The sequence below is a fragment of the Rosa chinensis genome, chromosome 7 (assembly GCF_002994745.2).
Source record: "Rosa chinensis cultivar Old Blush chromosome 7, RchiOBHm-V2, whole genome shotgun sequence".
Taxonomy (NCBI): Eukaryota; Viridiplantae; Streptophyta; class Magnoliopsida; order Rosales; family Rosaceae; genus Rosa; species Rosa chinensis.
This window is the reverse complement of record NC_037094.1, coordinates 35,106,007-35,130,550: the sequence shown is the minus strand read 5'-3', so window position 1 is coordinate 35,130,550 and position 24,544 is coordinate 35,106,007. Positions and strand designations below refer to the sequence as shown.

Below are 24,544 nucleotides of genomic sequence, written 5' to 3'. Positions count from 1 at the left end.
TCATTGACCTTTGTTCTATATACTCTATAGTCCATTAATATCAAGCATATATCCATTGTCAATCTTTATTTTTGTGAAAGAAACAATAAGGGATTTTGAATATTTGGGTCACTATTGGCTATAACATTTCTAATGGATGCATTATTGGCTAATCAGCTTCAGCCAATAATGTCCTGATCATTATTTCATTTACTAGAACTCCATCATTTTTTATTGGCTTACAAATTCAAGAGATGATGCTCTTAAAAACTAAAAAGTGGAGTGTGTTTTAGCTGGAAAATTGCTAATTAAAGAAGAAAAAAGCCGTTGTATGCAACATAATTGGCTCAAAATTGCCCCAGTTCCAAGTTGATGATATGCACAAGACATAGTTTTGCAAATGTCACCAGGTACACACCTTGCTTTTTCATGCCCTATGATTTGTGTCGTACTTTCATAATTGGCTCTATGTGAAAATTTTCATGGTTGTTTGCATTTTAAATTCTATTTGACTGCTTAGGTCAATTTCTTATAGAATCTATCAGTTTGTCAACACACCACTCTCCCCCTCCAGGGTGGTTGAGTATGCAATTTATTGTTAGCATTTATATTAATTGTCCCTCTCTTATGGTGATGCCAATGGACATATATGTTCAATAGGAAGGCAGTCTATTATTATACATTTAACAGTATAACAGTGTACAATTTTAGATTGTTTAACTACATTGTTTATGTTTCTATGGAAAAGCATATATAAAGGTTATAGACCAAGCAACATTTGAAGTGAAATCAGTAATAAGAAAATGAATATAACGAGCATGAGAATCAATAATACTAACACTAAGAAGTCTAGATATCTGACAGAAGATAACGTACACCACACACTGGTGATTGCTAACCTGTACATGGTAACTGCACTAAAGCGATGATTAATGTCTACCATGCCATGATTCCATGAAGTACTTCTTAGACACTTGGCTTAACTTGAAATTTTGTGAATATTTAAATCATGGTTACTTGCAGGAAGTGCAGTGTTCCTGAAATTAGTAAAGGTTTCACATGGAAAACAGCTATAGGAGAAGAAAAATTACATTTAGTATCAGAGAGTTGCAACCCAAAAGCTGTAAACAATGCTGCTGCTGAAAGTGAGGGTCCTTCTCTTCTAAGATTACTTTCTCATAATCTTTTGTTGCTCCTTTACCTACCATTTCTTCTTCTGTTTCCTGTTGGATAATATTATTATTCGCTGTCTGTACTTGGATTGCTCATTGATTACAATCCTCATGATAGATCTAAGTGAATTACTGAATGATGAAGATGCATGTCTTGGTAAATTGACATGCAGTAAGAAAAGTTGAATCTCTTATTTGATTCTATGTTTTTTGACTTATGATTACTGGTTACTGGCCAGATGAACCAGAATCTGACAGTTGTTTCAGTTCCGGAATTAGTTTATTTGAGATTGGTTCATTGCTGGAGCAATTAATCTCTGCATAGTGACCATCTTATCGTTTATGTATTTGTGAAGCCTGTTGTATTCAAACCAACAAGTTAGTTAATGATCAAAATGGCACAAGAAGTTGTGATTCCAATAAACAGGTAATGTCGTCCTAGGTGCTAAGTGCATGAATATTTACTTTGTTGTTTTATTCCAGAATTTAATAACTGTTGGTTTTTTATTACATGGGTATGTGGCATTGTGGCTACTCTTTTATGTAATTAATCTTGGATTAGAAACAGTCGTAGTGTGTCCCCATAGGCCTGTTCTTTAGTAGTGTTGTGAATCTGTGATAAATTAAGTCCTGTCAAATGACTCAACCTGTCACAATTTCAATACGGTTTACTTTACCCTATAAGAAGCTCCCTGTAGACGTATCAACATGAAGTACTGAAACTAAGGATAAAATGTCTCTTTCATGTTTCATATGAGCTCTCATGCCTGAGCATGCATGTGGGCTGTAGTTATACATTGCATATATATTAACTATATCCTTGTAGTATCAACTACAAAGCATGCATCTATATATGTGTTTTTTGTAAAAATTATTAAAAAAAAACAATGAAGTGTAGGATGGTTTTTACTTTTAGGTTGCTTAAATCATCAGATGTTTGGCTTGTACATGTACCAATGCATGACGAAATGGACATAACTATTTATGCAATTGGATTCTCTCAGTTAAGATGCAGAAGGAGTTCTCTGATACTGTTTTGCTTTATGATCATATATATATGCAGCATCGCAATCACGATGATCAAAATGACTATGACTAGGAGATGCTTCTTTCTTTTGCCACTGGTAAATGGTTGCAAACATGAAATGCTTTTTCTCTTTCTTGGTTATTTTCTAGTAATTATTTCATATTAGTTGAGTGACTCCATTCTCTTACTGCCTAGACTTGCAGAATGTGCAAACTCTGTGGTCACTTCTCACGTACCAATTATAGAGAAAAAGGAAGGATATACCATTTACAGAAGACCATAAGGCATGGCAGCAATTGTGGAGAGGGCGTTATGCTGCATTCAATTTGGTATGGACACTAGTCCTGAAACGTTGAAAAAAATTTATATCATCAATAATTTTGTAAATGAGGTCTAACTTATCTTTTTCTTGTAGATAAAAGGTTTATGATTGTGGAACAAATCTTCGACTAAAGACTAAAGAGAGGAGGTTGAATCGAGAGTATTCTCGTCTCTCTTCCACTGACTGCTTGCATGGTGGGAACACGACCATGAGCTTCCTGGTTTTCTCTGCCTGATACTCTTAGTACTGAAACGGTTTGAAGTTTTGACTTATAATTGAGGGAGTAAATCTTGTTGTTGGTGTGCAGAAACGGGAAGAGGGAAGCGAAGAATGGAAATTATTAGATGCTTGCACCAACCCAAGGATTGGTTTTGATGTTCTGAATTATATTTTGTATCATTTTGATATTTATACTTCTTTTGTCACCTTCCAATACCCCTTTTTTGTTTCTTTTATAATTGAGGGTCAGAAGTTCATCAAAAAGTACTATAATACACGTACAAGGTGATGTAAGTTTTGAATAATGTTAGAAATGACATCTTTTTAAGACTGGAAATTAACTCTTGCTGCATATATAAATTTCTTGAGATTGGTTAACATCTGTCAACCGACATCAAGAGCAACAAAATATTTCCTCTCAATCTTTGAATTATATTTGTGGAAATGAAATTTTGTAATCATCAACATCAGTTTTTTTTTTTTTTTCCCTCCCTCATACATTGCTGGCAAAATCCCAGAAAAGAAAAAGAGAGAGAGAGAGAGAGAGAGAGAACAAACTGACCTGCCTGGCAACACCAAAAATGTATCCATAATAGTTTCAATCACCAGAGTCGGAGGGTACTAAAAGTACGTACACCCTCAGGCCTCAGCATTACATATGCCACCACATTTTGCTCTCTGTGAATGTGCCTGAGCTGCAGAGTAGCAAACTGATTCATCAACTTCTTACGGTTAAGAAGCAAGGTACCTAGAGGATGCAAATTGACATCTTCATTTTGCAAAATGTGAATCAAGCTTGCAGAGTCAGACTCCACCTCAAGATGTTGGAGATCATAGTAAAGGCCCCAAGATTCTCAAATCATGCAAAATATATTTCCGATCATCAAACCCATTCCTGTAATAGTCTACATTCCTCACTTCTCTGTCTTCTGGTTCTTTGGGGGGATGCAAATCTTTACACTTAAATCGGGTTTACGGAGGACTGCAGAAGACTTCAAGTTTGTTAGATTGCATAAGCGTGGGTGCCTAGTCAATGGAGCTCTACATTGGCTAGAATAGAAAACTCCCATTTTGTACGGATGCTTCATACGCTGCTCATTGATGAAACTAAAACTCCCAAATGGAAACATCGATGATTGAAAACTTCCCAACCTTACATAGACAACAACATAATGCAACAAATCCAAATTACGCTCTCACAATCTCTCTAACCTCAACATTTGGTTTTCAGATTACATTGACAAGGAAGTAGCAATTATCGGAGAAGTAGCAGGGATTCTCCGCAATCCAATTGTCATTGACAGTCAACTTTGTTGCACTATACATCCGACACACTTTATATTTCTGTACGTGTAGCTTCAATTGGAATAAGAGTAATTGATAAGCTGCCCTGTTCTGTATATCCTCTGGATGAAGCAACCTTATGTCTCTAATCACAACTGTGTGTCTGTAGTCACCCTGGTAAAAGTCCCGAAATCAATTAGTTATATAGCCACATTATAAGAACAGAACTATAAACACAAGTGAGAGGAATTGTGTATAAAGAAAACTAGACATTGATTTTTGACTTTGTCAAGGGGAACCCAAAGGCTTCCTAGGCCCAAGATAAACCCCTTCGGCGCATGTGAAATGCTCCAACTGTGCATTGCAGCACAGTGCCTGGCCACTTTGACAACTTCGGGGTTCGAACCTAGGTTGGGGAGCACACCCAACTAGGCAAGAACCACTAGGCCATAAAACTAGACATTGATCATTGTTAGTTACCACAAGTTAGCATTGCACTAAACCATGGTCAGTGTGTGGTATTATCTTGTGTCGGAAATCTAGACTTCTTAATTATTATTGATTCTCATGCTCGTTATATTCATTGTCTTATTACTGATATCACTTCAAGTGTTGCTTGGTCTACACCCTTTATTTATGCTTTTCCATAGAAACATAAACAATGCAACAACCCAAAAGGTAAAAGTATAAGTAGGTAATGTTCTCTTTCCTAACAATCTAAAATTGTACATTGTTATACAGTTAAATGTATAATATTGACTGCCTACCACATTTCCATTGGCATCACCATAAGAGAGGAACAACATAAATGCTAACAATAAATTGCATACTCGACCACCCTGGGAGGGGGGATTGGTTTATTGACAAACTGACAGATTCTATAAGAAATTGACCTAAGGCAGTCAAATAGAATTTAAAATGCATCAATCATGAAGATTTTCACATAGAGCCAATAATGTAAGTACTGCACAAATTATAGGGCATGAAAAAGCAATAGAGGTGTGTACCTGGTGACATATCAGCAGGTTGAAATTTCAAGTTGCAAAACTGTGTCTTGTGCATATCATCAGCTTCGAACAGATGCAATTTTGAGCCAGTTATGTTGCATACAACTGCTTTTTTCCTTCTTTTGCAATTTTCCAGCTAAAACACACTCCACTTTTAGTTTTTTAGAGCATCATCTCTTAAATTTCTAAGCCAATCATATACAGATCGACTATAATATAATGCAGAAGGAATCCTCAGATCTTTGTAGAATCTATCCTACATAGGATAAGCAATTTACTAGGATTAAGTGGAAAGACCATCTTCATTTGAAACTAACCATTAAATGGATTCAACTTCTTACTTCTATGAGGAAACATCTTGAATGATTATGCTGGCCATCTTTTTCCATCACCTTATCTGTTAAACAGTATATCTTATCCCTCAACTCAGTCAAGGTTTTTCGTCCAACGACCAAGAATCCTTGGGTCTGCAAGCAAAACTAGTATCAGTTCAGGTCATTATTGCTTGATAATGATTTATTACAGGGGATAATACCATTAATAAGTAAATAAAAAGAAGTGACAAAAAAAACAGAAAAAAAAATTTCACAAGCCTATTCAATGACTTTTTTTGGTTTTTCTTTAATTGCGATGGGATGTGAAGCTTTGGAAACATAGCTCAGCCACAAGGCTTATTACAACCATACACCCAACAACCTGGCTAGTTAAGAGCTTAAGACCAACTCCAAATTGAAAGGAGAGGTATCGGTTGTTGAGGATTTACTCAGACCTTCCATCATTACAGATACCATGATTTTGCAATCTCTGTATAGGAAGTCAACAGTGCAATCTGCAACAAAGTTCTCATCCAAGGTTATGAATGGAAGCATCTTCAGCCAGCCAGATTTAAGCATGGATATCTCTTTGGAGTTGGTTAATGTTTGAATCCTATAAATTGTGTGAATTCCTTTCTTCTTTTCTTTTTTAACAATATATAGCATATGGGTTGCACTTACACACATATACTCGCAAATAAAGCGGGAGCCCAAAAAAAATTTGCAAAGAATTATTATTTTGACTAGTAAGAATTACACAACCGACAAATAAACCCCCAACCAAAAGCTATTTTATTTGCTTCAGCAAGAGAACAGAAAAGATAGATACCTTGATCCAGTTTTGCACATTATGGTAAACATCAATGGAAAGGGCAACTTCTGGATGGTGTACAGGTATGCAATCCTGAATGCTGGAGTTTACCTGTGTTTCTAAGGGGAAAAAAGAAAAGATGACCAACCATCTGAGGAGTCAGGGTCAGCAAATCACATATAACTTCATGTACATCAGAAACCAAAGAAATTAAGATAGGCAAACGAAATTTCTTCATCAAAATAACCACACATTAAAAGTCTTGGTAAATTCTTCATAAGTCGTAAAGCAGATACTATGTTCATCATCACCTGTGATTCTGATTTAAGCTGCTGCCATTACAAGAGTTCATTTTCCCATTTTCCCTACAGGAATGCTCTATAATCAGACTTCAATTTTAGCTGGAAAATGACATTTATTAAACATTGAAAAGAGATTCAACATTTACCATGATATTTTCTAAAGACAGCATGCTGGATTAATAAATTCCATGTTAGCATCTTCATTAATTCATGCCAACTCATGTACTCCAAAATCACTTTGAAAGTTCAGTTGGGCACCATGCTTCACTTCATAAATCTATCTCTATCCAGAAAAATCAAAATGCTTTGGAGTTCCAACGTGTCACTCTTGTAATTATTTTACTGGGCCAGTAAGAGGAATAGCTTTCTCCTCTGCTACTGTAATCATATTCTTCCCTAGCCTTTCCTGTGTTAAGGTTAAGCACTTTGTTAGTACTCAATAATTAATATTGTTCATCCAATAAAAAAAATAGTCAGAGGAATATGCAGCTACATTTGACATTATCAACAAGAGATTTTTAATTCTTATATCAACATGTCAAAGCAGTCTTACTGTTTAATGAATTTCTTTAGCCATCTTGATATGTATTGCGTTCTAGCATAATATTCATCTGCTTGCATTAAATAATTTGGTTGTGACAAACGTGAAATGTGGAAAGGCAATCATGATAACAACAAAAGATTCAAATACATCCAGTAAAAAAACAAATTTCTATTTCTTTTGCCAACTCAATGAAATTCTATTTAAAAGAACCTCTTTACAGTGTGAGCAACCCAAAAAAAAAATACAAAAGAAATCTTGGTATATGTTGATAGCAAAAGAAATCAAACTTGAGTATGAAGTTTGCTAAATCGGAGCTTCAAAAACAGCTTGCATGAAGATAAAATTGAGTTGCCCCAGACATTTTAAACAGACTTGAGGCCCCCATCTATTTCCATTTGAGAAACTTGCAAAGACGAGTTGCTGCTATGAAAACTACCGATGATTAAAGATACAAGAAGATCTTACCCAATAAGATGACAGCTCTATTATCAATCCAATCTCTGATGAAATGTCCTACAAAAGTCAAAAGCCAGTTAATACAAAATTGCAAACCTAGAGAAATATACCTGCATGCAGAAATTATAGCTTATGTGCAATACATGACTAATACAGTGCTTGATATATGTGAGTGCTCAAGATAAGAACTTTTATGTATCAAGCAGGCATTTATCCAAAACTTTAGGAGTGTCACACATGCACTTACTAGAACAACGACTCTTCCAGCGGGTAAGTCAACAATTTGCTGTACGAAGGAAAGAAAGATTATATCTTGGCAACACAAGAGATGTCAGTTCAGAAATGCCATCCCCTAGCACGCCAAATTCTCTGTGTCTTGTCAAAACGACGAGCAGCTTTAATCTTCAAGTATAGCTTATAAGCCCTCTCTAACTTATTTGAAGCAAGAAGTTTGTTACTCAGTTTGCTATAGGTAAGCCCGCTTGGGCAAAAACCTTTTCGTAGAGACTCTTCCATGACAAGTACAGCATTTTCAAGCTGCCCAATGTTGCAAAGTCCACTGATTACATACTCATATACTTCGATATCAGAAGCATAACCACATTCCTGCATCTCTTCCCAAATGTTTAGCAACATTCCACATTTACCAAATCTAGAAAGGCGCATAAGCAATAGCTTATAAGCAGTCGATGATATTCTACATCCGACCTTTCTTAATTGCTTTCTGGTAGATCATCATAGTAGCATATGGTGGACCATAGCTACATAAGGGTTCCATAAAAGAGGTTATAGTCCCCGTAGTAGGAACAAATCCTCTACTTAACATCTCATCAAACATCTCCAATGCATCCGCCACTTTCCGGGCTTTAAGGAAACCAGCAATCAATTTGGTATAAGTATAAACATTTGGATCGCAAGCATTACTCGACATACTCATGAAGTAGTTTACACATTCATCAATATTCTCATCAGAGATAAAGTTAGAGATCACTGCATTGTATGTAATGGTGTCTGGCACGCAACCTTTCCCCTTCATGCTCTCAAAAATCTCAACTGCATCGTCAATCCGATCAGCTCTTCCTAGACCCTCAAGAATGTAACTGAAAGTTGCACTATCAGGACTAAACCCATCTGCTACCATTGCTTCCAAAGTCCTCTCCATCTCACCAACTCTACCAATAACAATGTTATGTGTAGTGCCATTGAATCGCACTTTCCCCTTCACTGAATCAAGAAACGAATTTGCAGCCACTAAATGAGACCGCCGACACAGACACTGCAGAAGCACATTCAGACACTCAGTATCGCAATCCAACCCGAACTCTGCCGAGTTTCGGAACACTTGGATTGCTTTCGAGACATGTCCAGCCCTCACAAAACTATCCATCACAATTGACAGAGTCTCCAAATCAAGACGTATGTCTCGGCTCCTCATGTCATTCAAAACTTGCATCATATAATTAAAGAACTTTCTTCTACCCAATGCTTTGAGGATTATATGGTATGTATGAACATGCTTGGCTACGTTTGGCTTCTTAATCGCCCAATTAAAAAACACAAGCATTGCTTCACCGCCTAAACAACCTCTATTCACTACTTGTGCAACAACATCAACGCTCAAATTCACACCAACATTGTCGAGCGCATGCTCTAATTCAGCTATACCCTTCAATTTCTGAAGAAAAACCCCCACGTAATTTCTCGTTGGGCATTAAAAACCCATCCACAGCCCTAACAGATTCTGCCATGAAGAGAGACAACGTTGAAGAGGAAGAAAGAATTCCTATGAAGATTGTCTTTCCTTATTTTTCTTTAATTAAAAAGTTTTAGTTATGATTAAATTAATTCAGGGAGAGAGAAAAAATGAAAAATTCAAATTTAATATCATCCATTTATAGTCTTTTAGTCTAAGGAGGGTGTATTGTATTTGGATTTGTGCAAACTTTTTTTAAATGACAGACTTTTTGAAAAGTCCACAGACTCTTTAAAAAGTTGATAGATTGTTATGGATTTCTTAAAACCATTGATTTTAGCAACATATTTTTATTGATTCATAAAATAAGAAGACAAAGGTGAAAAAAGGGTGCAGCTATTATAACTACTATTTTTTCTCTCTGTGAGAAAACCCTAAACCTAGCGCAGTTTAGCCGCGCGCCTCTACTCGACGTCCTTCTTGACGTCTTTGTTCTCGGTCTTCCTCCATGGCCACCATTGAAGATATGACGGCAAGCTTTGCATCCTCTCTGGCGTTGGCAGGGGATGACGTGGTGGACATGACCAAACTGGTCGCAGGACCGGTGCAGCGTACCTCCCAATCTTTTCTACTGGGACGTTTTCTGACCACAAAGACGGTGGCTCTCAAGGATGTGCGCCGCCATTTTCGGCGGGTGTGGATGCTTGAGAAGGGATTCCAGATTCAGGAGAAACCAAAGGACCGTTTTCTTTTCTCCTTCGATGAGCGTGGGGACTGCAGAAAGGTTTTGAAGGGAGGAGCATGGAACCTTAATCGGGCTACTTTGATTCTGCAAGAATATGATGGCGCCACATCCATTGACAACGTGGATCTGTCGTCGATTATATATTGGGTACGTATTACAAACATCCCACCTTTGTTTGAGACTAAGGAGAACATTATGAAAATCGCATCTATGGCTGGGAAGTATCTTGATATGGATGAGAAGCTCTTTAAGTATGAAAAGGAAATTCGGGTTAGGGTTTCACATGATATCTCTAAGCCTTTTTTTCTATAAAAAAAAAAAAAAATGAGATTGAGTCCAGGAATCGAGGAGGACATCCATTTTTTCTTTGAGAACTTGATTGGTAGGTGTCGGAACTGTGCTTTGATTTTTCATAAGGATGGAGTGTGTACTGGTCCTGCACCATTGAAGAATCAGGCAACTAAGACTGGCTCTGTGCTACAGTTCGCTGAAGGTAGGTTTAAATTGGGCGGGGAAACTTTTCAATTTCAATCTACTATTCCATCTCCTGTTGCACGACCGCTATTTACGGATGTGCAGTTTGTCAGGCCTAGGAAGGAGAAGAGGTCAGTGGTCATCAGGGAGGCCGATTCTAGGGCTTTAGTGAGTGCAGCTGATACCTTGGCAGTGGTATCAGTGGATGATTCTGTGCAAATGAAGAGGGGCAGACCAGTTTCCCCAGCTGTGTCCCCGAAGAAGCTGAAGCATGGTCTGGAGGCAGTGTTGGAAGGTAGGCAGGCTTGTTTTTTGCCTCTTAAGAAAGTGAAATTGCCTGAATTCCCTACCCGTATTTCTGCCAAGTTTTTTGGTTTGATGGAAACTCCGGATGGTCTGATGGTATCCCGACATAGGGCAGAAAAGGAAAATGTGGAGACCAAAAAGAAAAGAGGTGGCCTCTGGGAGCCAAGAAAAAGAATCCACACAAGAATAAGAAGTCTGCTACTGCTATGGAACCGTTAAGGTTGACTTACCCTACTGTTTCTCCTTGCCCTAATATTAAGGGTAAGGGGAAAGCTTAATTCTTAAGTTTATCTCTGTTTTGCTTACAGGCTATGGGTTCTTTTTACACCTAGTTAATGAATCTCCCGGAGTACCACAATTGAGTGCATTGACGAAGGGAGATTCACTATAGTTTTCTTTGTGTTGATAGAATTTTCATAGTTTGGTAGGCTTTTAAATAAGTGAGCTTCATTGTACTAGTGGATGGTACCCGTATTCCCTTAACTGCTTGACCACTGATTTAGGGTACAGGCATATAGGGCTTATTTGTATGTGCCGTTCTGGCTTTGGGATTAAATGAAATCTCTATTACTCTGTCAAAAAAAAAAAAATTTTATTGATTCATGAAAATCTATATACTTTATTATGAATGACTTCTACAGATTTCCTAGCATGTACAAAATATAAAAACAAAAAAACAAAACAAATGCAGCCCAAACACAAAACAAGATAATAACTCGTTGTCTCTTCAATGCTCAAGTATCTTCTAATAGAAATTGACTCAAATGAATGATCGTTAGTCTGTCTAGCGAGTTTGTTCTCATTCCTAATCTCCCAACAACATAAATATGCAATATAGATCACTTAATGTTTATGGTTAATTATTCTCATCAATTTTGTTTTCGCCGATTAACATATATTGTAGCAAATATTGGTCAATGTCTTGATCTATAATCAATCAATTGAAATTCAATTGTTCAACCTTTCTTTGAACCATAGTTGTAGACACCAAAAATTTAATGAAAATAAAATTCATTAAATAATTCGGTCAAAACTTGAAATTATGACCAAACAAATTTAGTCGGCATGTGGGTCCCACAAAATGTGCACATGGCTTATGAGTGCTTGCTCGCGTCGTCTCAAGGTTCCAGAAGAAAAAGCAAAACTGTAGCAGCAGGTACCTGTCAGAGAAAGAAAAAAAAAAAATATATATATATATATATAATAAGCACAGGCTGTATTGATTATCTCTAAAAGGATCAAAGGAATGAGTGAAGGCAAATTACCCTTGATTACTTGATGGTCTTCCACAATACCAAGGACAAAACGCAAATGAAGCTAGCAGCCAAGTCGTTTGTGTTCAGAATACAAAGGAGACCGTCCCTTTATATTAAAAGGTTAGGGTTTCTCACTTCATTAATTTCCTAGTTGAGACAAGGAAAATATGGTAGAAATCCTAAATTTTCTGCTATATGGCAATAATATATTGATTGCAGAAATTTTGTGAATAAATATTTTATTTGGAAAAATCAAGGATTTATTCCTTAAATATTTAACAAAAAAAATACTCCTATATTATGGGCTTTGTCACCTGCCCATTTGGAATCCTTGCCATATTTGTAAAAATTAAATCTTGATTGCAAGAGAATCTCTAAATTAAATCAAGATTTCGGGAAACTCTCTACAATTTTAAATCAAGAGTCCAAAGGAATCTCTACAACTTCGAAGTTCTAGAAGTTTGCTACAAGTGAAGCAAAGTGCCGCGTCAAGTTATGAAAAAAAAAAAAAGTTCAAATTCAAACTTCAAGTCACACCTCCAACACGTGACAACATGTTTACGGCGCACCCTGAAGTGGGGGCATTTGTAGACACCAAAAATTTAATGAAAATAAAATTCATTAAATAATTCAGTCAAGACTTGAAATTATGACCGAACAAATTTAGTCGGCATGTGGGTCCCACAAAATGTGCACGTGGCTTATGAGTAAACAGAACCAAGCAGACTCAGGGAATGACACGTGGCGGCATACATAAACCCCGACGGCAATAAATAAATTTGTTCCAACTTAATCAGCTGATATTAAGGCGGATCAATTAAATTAAATCAATTGATTCCAAGTCAAATCAAGTATTAAATTTTGTCCGCTGATTAGATGTCAATTTATTTAAATTGATAACCAAGATGAAAATCAGCCATCAAATTAATTGGCTAATTCCTTAATAATCATGATTAAATCAGTTAATTAGGGCTGATTGATTTGATTATGTTATTAAGGAAAATACAATTAATTACGTGTCATCAAGGCATTCCAAATGAAGAGAGACGCCGACACTATAAATACCCCCTCTCAACTCGAGAGAAGGACTTCAGCCAGAAAAGAGAAGGAAATACTCTCAAAATTCCTGAAGCCTCCCAAGCACGTGTGAAGAACCCTCAAGCTGCCAAATAGCCGGTTCCTCACCAACTTCAAGTCAAAACATTCGTCACGTGTCGACTCTCGTGACCATCGTCCAACTCAAGATCAAGCGTCAAGCCCTTGAGTGAAATTCATCGTCGGAGATCGAATCAGAGGATTACCAAAGATTGTAACCCGCACTTAAATTAATAAAATTATTATTTTTGTACACGTGTCTGCATCTTGTTTGCTTTCAGATTTCCGTGTTTACAATAGTATAAATTCAAATCAATGAGAATAATTAATTAATAAGATAAAATTTAGTATGCTATAGCAACACTATTCAAGGTCTTAGGGGTAGACCACAATATTTGGGTTTTAGGGTTTCATAAATCATTTTTATTGCTATTAGGGTTCGAAGTATCACAATTCAAAAAAAAAAAAAAAAACAAAAATCACATTCAAAAACTACAATGAACATGTTGGGTATCAAAAAACGTTGATATCATAAAAGATTAGAGAAAAAACAAAAAATTAAGAAAGAGAGACGATGAATGACCAACTTCTTCATGCGTAGAGAGAAGAACTTTGATAGACTTTTTTTTTTTTTAAGAGGAAACTTTGATAGACTTTTTCAAATCTTTAGTCTGGAGGCTGGAAAATTATTGGAGTTTGGTATGTATAATTAACACTACAAAGTCCATGATTATCCATGATTTTCTAATTCCATAAGTATGAATGATACTTTGAATACCTCTATACTTATATTCATTTTTAAAAGTCCTAATTGAATACCCCTAGATTTTGGTGGAATTCATGAAGTCTTTAAAAATCCTAATTGAATACCTCAAGACTTTCGTGGACTGTTAAAAGTCTATATTGAATACACCCAGACTTTTAAATTCCATAGATTTCTTTAAAAGTTCCACTAATTCCATATACAATACACCCCCCTAATGGTTGATAATTGAAGTATAATTTTAACTATAATTTGTGATGCCAGGGATCCGCCCCCGTTTTAGTTAGACATCCCAGTTTGCTATTTAGATCTCTTATAATTTTTGTAAAATTTTATCTCTCATTTTACCCTTTCTTCATATTGGAAAAAAAAAAAAAAATAAAAAAAAAAAAAAGGAAAGAAACTAACTCTTTTATACGTGTTCTCCTCAAAAGAGTAAAGTCTTCTCTCTTCATTTGTTCAACCCACTCAGGATTCTCTATTCTTTTAATATCGGTTTATAGAGATTGACCAACAAGTTTTGTTTTTCATTCTTTTTCCACCAAGCTCTATGTAACCAACAATGACTTCCATAATCATTGATTACTTGTTCTTGGTTCTGAGATTGAATTGGGACTCAGCAGCTCAAGTTGTGGCTGGATTGAGCTTCAAATTGAAGGCTTGCCAAACCATATTTATATAAATTGAAAAGAATCATACTCAGAGAAAAGCATGATATTGAATTGAGGCTTAGTTTGGGATTGTTGTGCTGTGATGGGAAGCACTTCTGATTTTGCTGTAAGGGGAAACGCGTACGATTTTCCTGTGAGAGAAAGTTGCTAAGCGTTTGGAAAACCATTTTCATGTTGTGAGAACGAAAAGTAAATCTAAATGTTTGGTAAGCTGTAAACAAATAGTATTGTGATTTGATGTAATTACGAAAAGGGTCATAAATGTTAAAACATGCTATTAAAATCAATAATTTTACTTTTCTTTTATATGTAACCATTTCAGTCTATCACTTTTGACTTGTATTAATTATATGAGAAACTAATGAATCATCGCTCTTCACGGGAGTTATTGGAAACTTTTCTCTCTGGGGTTTTCGTCAAAATTCTTTCCCCTCCTTCCGATGGCACGTCCATGGACGCTATCGTCGGACATGCTTTGTCTCTAGATGAACATGGGTTCCTCGATCTAGAAGATCTCATTCTGGATCGTGAGGATCAGTGGCAAGAAGCAAGAGAGATTGAGGTCGCTGGGGGCCTCTATTTCAGTTCTTGTAAGCCAAGTTTGCTAATCGGACGAGCGTCGTGGCTGACTGACGTCGCTGGGTTGGGGGTGTTGAGGGATGCGACGACAGAATTTATGGTGGAGGCATGTGTGGCAGCGACGGGTTTCTTGGTTCGAAAACTGGTGTTACACGGGTTCTTTTGGTTGTCTGGTAGCGTGGTTAAGCTTGGATCGGGTGATCCCCTCTTCTTTGTCATGGATAATTTGTTTTGGTTTGGATTTGGTGGTTAGTCAAATTATGATCTTGGTAGGTTCCTGGCCGTGAGGGGGGAGGCGTTGGCGGTGGAATAATCGTGTAGGGTTGATGGTGTGCTAATGGTGGCGAGTCAACAAAAGTGCGACAGTTGACGGTGGTTTGTCGGTGGAGGCAGAACTGGAGTTAGGCGGGGCTTGGCTCGGTGGTTGCGATCTCTTTACTTGGGCTGGTGGTTGGGTTTGGGCCCATTTCTTGGGCCTGACCCAGGTTGTTTGTTTCCTTGTTATCTTTACTTTTTTGTGTTATTTTGTTTTATTGCGCTTTAAGCGAGTAATAAGTCCCTACATTAGTTGTGTAGGGTTAGTTGGGCTTGTTGCCTGTGGGTGCACTCAAAGTTCTTTGTTTGGTCCAGGATGACGGTGAGTTCCTTACTTTGTCAAATGGTCGCTACCACCTAGTGGCATGGTGAAGCTAAGTGTCGTCAGATTTTTCCTCCAGCAGCAACATAGTAGGAAAACTGTGCTTATGGTAATTATGCTACATTGTAATTGGATTACATATCGAGTTATCTTTCTGTTATGTCACCAGAATGTCAAAGCAAATAGAGTAGCCAGTAGTGCACTCTTTGCTAGTTGCTGCTTGTTGCACTCTTTGCTAGTTGCTGCTTGTTAGAATACATGTTTTATGTAGAGGTTCTTGATATTATTTCAGAAAATACTCTAGATGCTTATTGTAATCAGGGGTTTAGGCTTAACGTCCCCCCTTGTATCTGACAGTTTCATTAATCAAGGCTTAAGGGTAGATGCACCAGCCCTCTATTAAAAAAATATATATATATGAGAAACAAAATAATATTACATTATATTTACGGTAGACATGTTTAAAATATTCTCTCTAACCATTCAATTATTGCAACAATTTAAGGAGTTGAGATCAGATTATTTGAGTTATTTCTGAATTTTATTTGAGGTGAAATCTTCAATGTGTCGACATGAGAGTAATGTATATATTAAGACAAGTTCATGGAAATTTTCGTTGAATTTTTCGAACACCCGAGCTAATTTCAATAAATTTCTGAAGTTGGGGAAATAAAGAAGTTATTTAAATAAAAAGAATTCCAAAATGGTGTGATTTAGACCGTTGGATCTCGAACCGCTCGATCTTACCCGTCAAATTTATTAGGGTGTAAATAGCTTGGGACATGTCGTCCAACCTAGAAGCTCCTATCACCTTCGCCTGATCTCTGACTCGTTTACCTTCGTGAACGACCCGAAGGTAACTCCACCGTCGGATGACCTCTCAATGTCGAACCAGTGGCATAATGTGCGTCTTGAAAGCAAGAAGCGGGACCCGAACCTTGAGTTAAACGGTTAACTATGACAATAGTTCAAAGCCAAAAATCTTCGAACTTCCAGTGGTTTTCTTGAGTTTTTCGACAATTCCAGTCACCGATGATGATGAATAAGGTATGAAAAATGATCTTCTCGTCGAGCTCTATGAGAATATGTACTTGAATTTTGGTTTCTGTTACAATTCGGAGAAGTTGGTGTGTTGATTTTCTTTGGTCCATTTCCTATCTTAATGCATAATGTCTATTAATATAGCTTGATTGTGGTTAAATTCCAGATTTTGTGAAGCTGGAAGTGAATTAACTATTGGGTCATCTTGGTTGATTAGACCAACGAGGCTGCTACTTTGGTTGGGTTTTGTTACAGCAGCGACACGAAGCTTTGCTCAGAAAAGAAATCCAATAGATTTAGAGGATGGGACATTTGATGTAAATTTTAGAGGACATGAAGGATAATTTTGGGGCTAAGTAAAGTTTCATTTAATCTTCCGCGTCCTCCATTTAGTTTCAGCAAAAGCGGAAATGAGAAGCTACTCATAATAGCTTTTGATTTCCTGTTGTTGGCAGCAACGCTTCTACTCAAAAACAAATTTTTTTTTTGGAGTTCATCAAACAGCCTCCAATCCGATTGGAAGCACTTTTGGACTAAAAGCAAGTTCCAAAAACAATGCCAAATTAGGCCTCAGTGCAGTTAAGGTCTGGATTTTTTGGGTCTAAGAAAGTGAGAGGTACCTAAATCAGATCGCTTTGCACCAAGAATGCCTTACTTTTGTTTTGTTTTGTTTTTTTTTGTTTTTATACATCAATGATGTTTAATGAGGCAAAGATTGAACCTTTTTGGAGGGTGGCGCAGTGTTGATGATAATGATGATATTTTCCAAATTAGAATGAGATAGTGAATTGGTTGCGCTCAGGAAGAAAATATATGAAATTAAGTATGATTTTGATGTCTTCTTTGCTCATTTTGGTGCTCAAAACGGAGGTATACATTGCCAAAGATCGATTCTTGATGTTCTTTCAGGTCTCATCATCGGGAAAGATCAAATAGCTAGGTTAGTTGAACTAATTATACATGAGGAGAATCTATGGGGATGGGAACATGACTACAACTTTGCTACAACGTCAAATTTTTTCTCTTTTTCTCATTTTGTTAGTGGGTAAAATAGGACATAAAATTTTACAAAAATTATAGGAGGTCTAAATAGCAAATTGGGAGTCTAACTAGAACCAGTCCTTACATGATTGTTTTTACAATAATGTATGACCCTTTGCAAATTTTATAATAAATTTATGAACTAAATACTAGTTACTCCACGTATTTTGCTCCCTATGACTGTTCAGTTCCTCACCTTAAAAATTCATTACATCACTTCTTGTTCTCCCAATTTCTTACATAATATGTCTAAAATGTCTATTATACCCCTCATTAAAAAAACATTGTTTTCTCTCTTTTTTTAATGGTTCCTGCTTACTTCTTCTTCCTCTTGCACCACCGAGCTCTCTTTCTCTGGATCGAATCTCAGTTCTCTATCTTCTCCTTCCATGGCAGCATTCATTGAGCCTAACCCCAAGAATCACTCCCCACCAAACTTCGGTCGAAGATTTTGGATCTTTCCCCCTACCTCCTCAAATCTTCCTCTGCCGCCCTCACCTTCTCTAACCCATCTCTATTCTCCACCCCTTCTTTCACTTTCTAACCCTTCACCGCTAACCTCACCATCTCCGCCACCCAAAACCCCTCCCTGAACCCCAAGTCATCTCCGCCTTCGATGACCTGAACCCCACCCTCGACTTCCCTTCCTCAAATCTCAGTGCAACCCTTGATTAGTTCAGCTCTCGCTATCCGGTTTCGGGTGAGGCTATGTTAAGAAATGGGTTTAATTTTGAGTATCAGTGGGATTATGCTGATGAATGGTGCCATGGAGAGGGAGGGGGGAGAGAGAGAGAGAGAGAGAGAGAGAGATAAGCAGAAAAAATATAAAAATGAGAAAAAAATAAACTAAAAAAAAAAAAGGAAGTGATGGGTGTAATAGACATTTTAGACTTATTGGGCGAGAACTTGTTGAATTTAGAAGGTGATGGACTAATTAAACTGTTTTAAGGAGTAACTATTATTTAGCTCTTATAGAAATCAAAGATCTCTGGATGGAGATTCATTATAAATTTTAAGGGATTAATTTCAGTTTACCCCCCTGAGATTTTGGGGTGTCATCATTTCACCTCCTGTACTTTCAATTTTGAATTTTTACCCCCTAAACTTTCCAATTTCAATCAGCCGTGTCCAATTTCTACTATTCCGTCCAAATTGGACATTAAGTTTGACTTTTGAGGGCTAAAATGGTCATTTCAACATAAAAAAATTAAAAAATTAAAAAAAATTTCTTCTGTTTTTTAGTTTTTTTTTTCTTTCTGTTTCTTAGTTTTTTTTTTTTTTTTTTCTATTTTTTTTTTTTTTTTTTTTCAACCTATACACCACAAGTTATAATAGGTTTATAAAAACAAAAAAATACTCTAGGTAGTTGAAAGCCACTCGCTGGTCTACGATATTTGTAACATATCTCTGATAAAGTGAAAAATTTAGGATATATCCCCAATAAAGTGAAGAAATATCTGTAAAAAATAATTTTACACTTTATCTATAAATAAATATGTGTAAAAAACGATTTTACACAAATATTTCTTCACTTTATTGGGGATATACAGATATTTACAGATAAAGTGTAAAATCATTTTTTACAAATATTTCTTCACTTTATTGGGGATATATCATAAAATTCTTCAATTTATTGGAGATATATCACAAATATCGTAGACCAAAAATGATTTTACGCAGATATTTCTTCACTTTATTAGGGATATATCCTAAAATTCTTCACTTTATCAGAGATATATCACAAATATCGTAGACCAAAAATGATTTTACACAGATATTTCTTCACTTTATTGGGGATATACAGATATTTATTTACAGATAAAGTGTAAAATTATTTTTTACAAATATTTCTTCACTTTATTGGGGATATATCCTAAAATTCTTCACTTTATCAGAGATATATCACAAATATCGTAGACCAGCGAACGGCTTTCAACCACCTAGAGTATTTTTTTTATTTTTATAAACCTATTATTACTTGTGGTGTATAGGTTGAAGACAAAAAAAAAAAAAAAACTAAAAAACAGAAAAGAAATTTTTTTTTAAATTTTTTTATGTTGAAATGACCATTTTAGCCCTCAAAAGTCAAACTTAACTTCCAATTTGGACGAAATAGTAGAAATTGGACACGGCTGATTGAAATTGGAAAGTTTAGGGGGTAAAAATTCAAAATTGAAAGTAGAGGGGGTGAAATGATGACACCCCCAAACCTCAGGGGGTAAACTGAAATTAATCCAATTTTAAGTTATGATTGAGTCATAAAGACCTTATAATTTGGTCTTTAAGTCTTAACTAATAGTCTGAATAATTTTTTTACTCTCTAAGAAGTTATTACACACACATATGAGAGAAGGAATAGAGAGATAAGAAGAAACCATGGAGTTTTGTAGCTCATATGTGATGTATTAGCACATTTTAGTACACACTAACAACATGGAGTTTCACCGAGAGTTGCAGCTCCACACTCAAAATCGATCAACACCACTACTAAGGATTGAAAGAGGACGTCACTAGGAACAAAACGCGATAAGTTTCAAGTCCAGCTATCGCTGGAATCGAATTATATCTTCAGGCCCATCGCCGCCTAACTTCAAGGCCTCGATCCGCTGTTGTGGGTGCGAATCAAAGCTAGAGACCACCGTAGGGAGGACCGCACTGAGGAGGCAAACAAGTTTGGGCCTGCACCTTCACCGAAGAACGTCGGAATAAGAAGTTATCATGGGGTCGATTCGGGTCGGATGGAAAACTTTCGGATCCTAGGGTTTTGAAGAGAGAGAACGGAGAGAAAGGATTTTCCAAGAAGGGAAACTTTCCAAAAATATCACAACTAATTTTCTAAATTCGGAAAAATCTATTTATAGTAAATTTCTCAAAATAGCAGAAACTTCAGCTGACTATAACTTTCTCATACGATCTTTGATTTATGCATGCCACATGTCCACGAACTCATATTGATGCGCTCTAAGATGTTCATGAAGGAAATTTTTAGAGAAACTCAACGAATAAAAATTCAACTCCTTGACCTTTCGAAAATAAAACGTTACGAGAAATTATTCGTCTGAAACACGTCCACTCCATCCTCGAATCACGAAATCATCCTAACCATCAACTTAATAATTTCTGAAAAATCATCAAAAATTAATAACAAATTTCTGGGGTATTACAAGTGATTATGCTAACAAATGATGAAAATTGGATTGAAATGAAAGACCATTAATGAATTTAAATCTAGTTAGGCCTAGGATATAATTACGTAGGAATTGTACCTTCCTTGGGTGAAAGACTCTAAACCCGATTAGGGTTCGTCGATTCAAGCGGATAATTAAGTAGAGATTCTGTCTCCCTAGGGTGAAAGACCCAAAACCCAATCAGAAATCCGCTTAGTCCGGGGTGTCCTCGATGACCATAATTTGAAGTAGTCTACTTGTACGGAGTGTTCTTGATGACCTTAATTTGAGGTAGTCCGCTTGTACAAGTTCTTATGCTTGCTACTAATAATGAAAATCACTACAAGTATCTTGTTGCTGGTAAGTTATGCATTATCCTTTTTCTCATTAAGGTGTATTTTTTCTTTTATCTGGTAACCGTAGGCACAAACATGGTATGAGGCAAGGATCCTATTGGGATGATACATTCTAAGAGAGACAAAACAACATTTTGCTAATCATTTTTCTACCCTTATTCTAAGACGCCGCTCTTGACGTCCCAAACCCTAATATCAACTGCAACGGCAAAACGTCTGTCAACAGCAGTGTGATGACATCCATTGATGCAGTCACAACGTCCTTCCCAGCCTCTTTGGCCCTGGCCAGCAATGATGTCGTCAACATCACCAAAATGGAGGGAGGTGCGCAGCGGAGGGCGACATAGTCGTATCTGCTTGCCAGACCTTTGGCACCAAAGCCAGTACTGAATGACCTCAGGTAACTATTTTGTCGGATATGGGTTCTGGAGGCAGGCTTCCGAATCCAACAACGAGCTAAGGATCATTTTCTCATCTCTTTTTATCTCCAACAAGACCGCAACAAAGTGCTGAGAGGCGGTCCATGGCGATACAACAAGGCGCGGGTTGTGATGCCCCAGAAATTCGTATTTATTTTCCGAGGATTTTCCAGAATTAATTTTATAACTATTGGACGGTTTCGTGGCTCGTGGATGGAGCGGAAGTGTTTCGGGCGAATAATTAATTGAAGAATATGGTTTTAGGGGGGTTGCCAAAGGTTGACTTTTTATTCGTTGGGATTCTCCGAAAACTTCCTTCACGAAAGTTGTAGAGCGCGTCGATACGAGTTAGTGGACATGTGGAACGCGAGAATCGGAGTTCGTATGAGAAAGTTATGGCCATTGGAAGGAATTTCCATTTTGGTATAAATAGAAGTTTCCCGAAGGAGAAACTTACTATTTTCATTTGTTTCCTTTTTCGGAAACCAGCTCATTCCTCTCTCTTCTCTCTCGGCTGCTACCTTCAGTATCGAAGATTTCAGACTGACCCGACCCGAACCCGGACTATCCGACCCGACTTTTCCGGCGAACTGCGGCGGTCTCCGGCGACGAAACTTTCCAGATAGGATCGTCTCCTCCGTCTGGTCGTCCCTCTGGTGTCCTCTAGCACCGATTCTCCTCCACGGCGACGCTGCAAGGCGGTGCAGGTTGGTGTTTTCGGACCCGGTCGGAAATCCTTGTTCCGACGTCGGCAAGGCTTCAAGTCTTCTTGGTTGAACTCAGAGCGGCCTCGTCGATCGATCCTTGGTGGTTGTTTGGATCGATTCACGTGAAACTTCGATCAACTCGGATTGGATTACTGTTCACGGCTTGTGAGGTAGTTTTCGACCCCTTATGCTTGTTTTCTGACTTCGAGCTAGTTATAAGAATTCACAAGCATGCTTAGATGAAGAACTTTGATGTTGAGAGTTTTGTGAAATATTGAGTTTTGGCCGGCGGCGGTGTGCCACCGTCTGTGGCGGCGTTCCGGCGGTGTTCCAGCCACTTAAGGAACTGTTTTTGTTATTATATATGTTCTACTCGTTGATGCGAGCGTTTCGATATATAATATGCAAGTTTTGGAGTTCGTTTGGAATTGTTATGATTTTTGCAGTTTCATACCGATCGATTTATGCTATCCGTGAGGATTTGAGCGTCCGATCGACTTGTGGTTTGGTCACATCGATCGTGGACGTATTCCGGAGACTTTGGGAGGTCTCGGATGTGGTTTCGCCTCGATTGGCGCCACTTTGGGGATTTTAGTTCAAAACAAGGGTTTCGGACTTAAATCATTTGTGAATCGTTACTAATTTGAGATCATTGGTGATTAGGTGCTTCTAAAGGTGAATTGGACGAGTTGTTGGTGATAGTGTTAGTTCGGTTCTGTATTGAAGACGCAGCGGGATTCTGAGGTGAGTAATCTCACGAAGTTCATTCACGAACGGGAATACTCTTATCGTTTTGAGAGTTAATTAGTTAACTGCAAACTATAGATGGTATTAGTGGCATTTCTGAGTAGATGACTATGTGTGTATATATATATATATTATGGGATGTATATATATACATACGTATTCATGTATTAGTAAATATATATGTTTTGGTGGTTTGTGGATTTGTGAAACAATATGCATGAAATGATGCTTTTTATTGTTTTGGGTTGTGGCTTTTGGAAAACAATTGGTGGGAAATGGTATTTCTATTGTTTTGAAAAGTGTTTGAGGATTTGAGAGTCACATGTTGTGATTTCTTCTTTTGATTCGATTTAACGTTTTGATCTGACGACCAGTGGTCTGAGGATTTGAGAGTCACAGGTTGTGATTTCTCCTTTTGATTTGATTTGACGTTTTGATCTGAGGGTCAGGTTGGCCTAAGGATCCGGGGTTGCAGGTTGCATCCTCATGGCAATATTATATCGTAAGATTGAACCTTGGCCGGGTGACAGGTTACTATTCAGTTAGAGCTCTAGTCTGTCTGCCATCGTACTTCAGGGATCTAAGTAGGTTACTTAAGACTCCTGGGTACATATTTTGTCCAGGTTGGACCTATTTGCTGTTTTGTCCAGGTTGGACCTAATCATTGTCTTATCCAGGTTGGATCGATTTATCATATTCTACTTGTTAGATTAACAATAAGTATGATTTATTTGTGTTGATGCGTTGTCCAGGTTGGACCTAATTGCTGTTTTGTCCAGGTTGGACCTAATTATTATTTTATCCAGGTTGGATCGATTTATCATATTTGAATTGTTAGGTTAACGATTTATATGATTTTGTCATGGTGTGACTTTTGTTGTTTCTTTTGGGAAAAGAGTATTGTTTTTGGAAGCATGGTATGTTTTCTTTATTTACGAGTTGAAAGGTTTTCCTCGTTTCTGGCGTGAGTTGTGCATGTGTGTTTTGAGTTACTCATACGGGCTTGCAAAAGCTTACCGGGTTTGTTGTGTGGCAACCCGGTGCACCATTCCAACGGTGTAGGGGTTAATCCTGCAGGTTAGGATAATCGAGGTTGAGGCAGCAAGTTAGCAGCTTTACGGTAGGAAGCCATCTTTGTGACTTTACCTTTGATAAGGACTTCCGTTGTATAGTTACTCTGAGCAGCCTTTACGTTTTATTTTGTTGTTGACAATTTAATTCGTAAGCTTGTGTAATATATAACTCTATGGAGCGAGTGTATATTAACTTTGAGGGTTCAGGGCATCAATATCTGTGTAAGTTAAAGGGAAAAAAAGATTTCAGGTATTTTGTATTGATGACTGAACGTTCACGCATGTATAATTATGAGATTATATATATCGATTTTCTTGTGTGTAAAATCAGGGGCGT

At 37.2% G+C, this 24,544-nt stretch overlaps 1 long non-coding RNA gene and 1 pseudogene across 3 annotated transcripts; both read right to left on the bottom strand.

The window, feature by feature from the left end:
- Positions 1-3,935: 3,935 nt before the first annotated feature.
- On the bottom strand, positions 3,936-6,628 carry LOC112179203. 3 transcript variants are annotated; one of them, XR_005803676.1, is made up of 5 exons: positions 6,584-6,628; positions 6,447-6,500; positions 6,154-6,254; positions 5,011-5,477; positions 3,936-4,177 (listed from the first exon to the last, which is right to left on the bottom strand). It is a non-coding gene; the product is annotated as an uncharacterized LOC112179203 (long non-coding RNA). The 3 variants fall into 3 exon arrangements; XR_005803677.1 differs by having other exon boundaries at positions 6,154-6,286; positions 6,584-6,602; XR_005803675.1 differs by lacking the exons at positions 6,447-6,500; positions 6,584-6,628 and having other exon boundaries at positions 6,154-6,394.
- Positions 6,629-6,651: 23 nt separating this feature from the next.
- LOC112177828 lies at positions 6,652-9,185 on the bottom strand (annotated as a pseudogene).
- Between the last annotated feature and the right edge of the window lie 15,359 nt (positions 9,186-24,544).